The sequence below is a fragment of the Pseudophryne corroboree genome, chromosome 4 (assembly GCF_028390025.1).
Source record: "Pseudophryne corroboree isolate aPseCor3 chromosome 4, aPseCor3.hap2, whole genome shotgun sequence".
Lineage (NCBI taxonomy): Eukaryota > Metazoa > Chordata > Amphibia > Anura > Myobatrachidae > Pseudophryne > Pseudophryne corroboree.
The window spans coordinates 184,917,752-184,922,361 of record NC_086447.1 but is presented as its reverse complement, the minus strand read 5'-3'; the positions used below and the strand labels follow the sequence as shown (position 1 = coordinate 184,922,361).

Below are 4,610 nucleotides of genomic sequence, written 5' to 3'. Positions count from 1 at the left end.
TTGTGCCTCACAGGAGCTCCTGGCCCATCTAGTGCTTCAGTGTGTGTTACAATTGGTATACAAATGGTGTATAGGGTGTTATTGACACCACTGATGTATTTTTTACATGTGCGCCTGCTGAATTTGTCTAAACAGTTTTTGTGAATAAGCGCGTTATCCAGCGCCTGTTGAACCGCTTTTGGTATGATCATTGATCACTGAGCCGGAAGTAATGTGCACTTCCTGGTTTACACTGGCGGCGGTGGAACGCATGCCGGAGATCTGGCGGCGGTGGAACGGATGCCGGAGATCCGGCAGCAGTGGAACGCACGCCGGACACCCCACTGCTCTCACTTGCGGTGGGCATTTAAAAAGGCATCCAGTGAATAGGTATGTGACTTCCGCTGTAATGACTCTGCTATTCAAGTATGTTGGTGGCTTAACCTGGTGACATGCTTGACAAAGGTCTTGAGGGACCGAAACGTTGCTGTTCTGTCCTCATACACATGATATGAAGCTTTGCATTTTTAATCTTGTGATTATAATACATTAAAGAATACCTTGATACACATTTAAAAGGACTTTGGAGAGTGCCTATTTGTTTGACTCTATATGTATCGGAATCGCCCATTTGGGGATAATCTGTATAGTGCACCCCGTAGATGGACTCTTGAAGCGAGTGCGGGACACCCCTATTGGAGATATATACACACACATATTATATATCATTATCTACAACTGATAATTAATTGTATCTGGTAAGACTTATTTAATATTGCAATAGTGTACCATGAACTACCCTATCTATATACACAAACACATTGGGCCTAATTCTGAGTACTCCCTCCTACACACACACTCCATTCCACGCCTATGGTTCTTGCCCATGGGTTATGGAATCCCAAAAGAGAACTACTGGTAAAACTATGTTTTTCTGCTCTCTGAACCAAGCAGGAAAATAATGTGGCTTGTGTAAACTGAAATCACTTCGTATCAGGGGCGTAGCCAGAACTTTATGGGCCCCATAGCAACATTTTGAAGGGGCCCCTGTCCTAATGCTTCTAGAGAGACACTTCTCTGCAGCAGTTGTTCATTTTATGCCCTATAATAGTGCCCTAGTTCATTCCTGAACCATAATAGAGCCTTATTTAATGTTATGCCCCATAGTAGTGCCCCAGTTTATTTTATAAATCACAGTAGTGCTTAATTTCACCCTACAGTATGTCACATTTCAGAGCTGCCAGTACACATCATGCCGCACAGTACCCCCAATTCACATTATGATACATAGTGCTCCCTGTTCATAGTGTGCCTCATTACAGTGCCCCGGTTCATATTATATAACATTAACATGCCCTCCAGTTCATTTTATACCACACTACAGGTCCAGGGGTATAGCTAGATATATTGCAGGCCCCAAGGAAAAAGTTTGAAAGGACCCCGACGTACCACCCAATGGCGAAAAATGTATATAACACATGTAACTGTGACAGGGAAGGTGGGCCCCTCTCAGCTCTGGGTCCCATAGCAGCTGCACTGCCTGCACCTATGGTAGCTACGCCCTTGCTTTGTACCAGTCCTGAGTCACAGTTTGAATGACATTTAGTTAACTTTTGTGATGAGGAAACAGCTATTCTTGCCAAGGTTTAAAATTCTGTGTCAGAACTTTGGGGGGTAATTCAGAGTTGATCGCAGCAGCAAATTTGTTAGCAGTTGGGCAAAACCATGTGCACTGCAAGGGGGGCAGATATAACATGTGCAGAGAGAGTTAGATTTGGGTGGGGTGTGTTCAATCTGCAATCTAAATTGCAGTGTAAAGATAAAGCAGCCAGTATTTACCCTGCACAGAAACAAAATAACCCACCCAAATCTAACTCTCTCTGCACATGTTATATCTGCCTCCCCTGCAGTGGACATGGGGCCTAATTCTGAGTTGATCGCAACAGCAAATTTGTTAGCAGTTGGACAAAACCATTGCACTGCAGTGAGGACAGATATAACATGTGCAGAGAGAGTTAGATTTGGGTGGGGTGTATTCAAACTGAAATCTAAATTGCAATGTAAAAATAAAGCAGACAATACTTACCCTGCACAGAAACAAAATAACCCACCCAAATCTAACTCTCTCTGCACATGTTATATCTGCCTCCCCTGCAGTGCACATGGTTTTGCCCAACTGCTAAAAAATTTCCTGCTGCGATCAACTTGGAATTACACCCCATGGTTTTGCCCAACTGCTAACAAATTTGCAGCTACGATCAACTCTGAATTACCTCCTTTGTACGACCGTCTGCCTTCTTTAAGATGGTGACCAAACACTAGATGGCTTCGCAAATTAGAATCAGTATTTAAATTTCTTCTTACAAAGATTCTTCTGCCTGTGCTTTGTGGAAAAAAGCGCTGACAACTTTTTAAAACAGTCTGCTCTGAATGGAAGTGAACAAGCCCGTGACCGGGTGAAACGCGTTTTCCTTGTGGGCACCTTGCCTGTCCGACATCTGAATGGGTGATATTTAATGCCTTACTGATGCCTGTCTGACATTTTTGAATGGGTGATATTTATTGCCTTTCTCATTAAGTATTTTTGCTTTATCTGAATACTTTTTGCGCCTCTGAAACAATCTCTGTCACCTAAATTGCTGGTATTTCCAGCTGAGCTGTATTTCATGTGTGTACTCCCTATGTGGGTATATTGTGATACAGACTTGTGATAAGGGTGGGCAATTTGTGGCCCCGCATTCTCTGCGGGCACCCCACCTGCCTACTTTCCTCGTGGGCACCTTGCCTGTCCGACATTTGAATGGATGATATTTAATGCCTTACTGATGCCTGTCTGACATTTTGAATGGGTGATATTTATTGCCTTTCTCATTAAGTATTTATGCTTTAGCTGAATATTTCTTGTGCCTCTGAAACAATCTCTGTCACCAATATTGCTGGTACCTCCAGCTGGGCTGCATTGCATATGTGTATACTCCCTATATGGGTACATTGTGATACAGATTTGTGATAAGGGCGGACAATTTGTGGCCCCGCATTCCCTACGGGCACCCTGCCTGCCCACTGGTTGAAGAGGTGACACCTAAACCTTAATCTGCTTTATTTGATTAAGCCTTTACGCTTCAGCTAAATATTGAGGTTTTCAGCAAATAATCCTGTTATTCACATTACTGATGTTCCCAGTGTATGAGTACAACATATTCGCCTAATTCTTTGTTTACACACATCAAGAAATATTATTTCTTTATATTCAATGTAACAGGGACAGGTGTTCTGCTTATGACATCAAGGGATATTTTCTCTTTGTATTCAATGTAACAGGGACAGGTGTTGTGCGATCCCGCAGTGAATCTGCCCTAGGCAGTTTCAAACTGTGTGTATGATGTTTTTGTCCCTCTGAGGGCATGTCACCCAGGGAACTACTTCAGAGGTGACAATCCATCGGTCTCACACATTATTTCATATCAAATAAGCAACAATTGTTGTTGATGGTAAAATTCTTTGCCACTGTTACTAGTGATTTCTAAGGTTATGTGGTATATCATACTAGTTCGTTGGTTGTAAAATACTACTAGGGTCTGCTATGCACAAGTAACGCCGTACCTACTTAGTGAATTGGTACCAATTATAAGAATTTATTATTATCTTCATGGTTATTATTATAAAATATTTTCTCGTCATTTTGGTACCTGCTTGATTATCCGTCACAATTACTTGGATCCATCAGTATTCAAACAACCCAGGTGACCGAAAGGGACCTACTGTATTTAATTCAATTGCTTCTTTCAACATCTCCTCTACCCTCAAATATCTTCTTGCTTTTCTTTCTTCTGTGAACTCTCATCCACGATTCTGGCGAGCGTGTCCCCTCAAGGGACCCGTCTCTTCAGTCTAACGTGGATAGCAAATTCACACTTACCCGACTGTGGTCATTCTCCTTCTCAACAAAGTCCTTGCATTCTTTTTCCTGAGGAGGAACCAATCCTTCCGTTTCGGTGCACTCTCATTGGTGGTATAGGGTCAGTTCTTTCTACGACCATACCCCTACGCTCACGCCCAATCTCGTCCGATCTTGGAAGCTAAACGGAGGTGGGCTGGGTCAGTACCTAGACAGGCGACTGCTAGGGAATACCCGGTGAAGTAGGAAGACTCCCTTCCCTATAGAAACAACACCAACAGCAGTATCACCACTTATACTTAATCCTACTACCTCCTGAACCTTATTCGTCACAATTTACCTATCCATAACAGTGGCAAACCATTAGAATTGTTTAGTAGTGTGTGGGCTCTTCCACTCACGTACTTAACCCAATTTAGGGCTGCATTAATACAAACTCAGTTTGTACAGATCTTTGGCAGACGGAGGCAGCATAGTATGTAGCTACTTTCCGATATGCAATTATCCAGGCATAATTAAGATCTGAACATTTTACAATTTTTTGGGAGACACATCTCCCATCTGGCATATCAATGGCTATTTCTGTCTAATTTGTCTTGTTGAGTTTTCACGTATTTTAGAGAGCAGAATCAAAAGACTATACTATTAACCTTTAGGCACTTAATTTATCAACCAACACTTAGATAATTAAACAAGAGTGCGCCCAAACAAGAGTCATACTTTTCTCCTTGTG

General features: G+C 42.3%; 1 pseudogene; it reads left to right on the top strand.

Annotated features, from left to right (window-relative positions):
• The first annotated feature begins 4,007 nt into the window (after positions 1–4,007).
• LOC134912793 (5S ribosomal RNA) lies at positions 4,008–4,126 on the top strand (annotated as a pseudogene).
• The last annotated feature ends 484 nt before the right edge of the window (positions 4,127–4,610 follow it).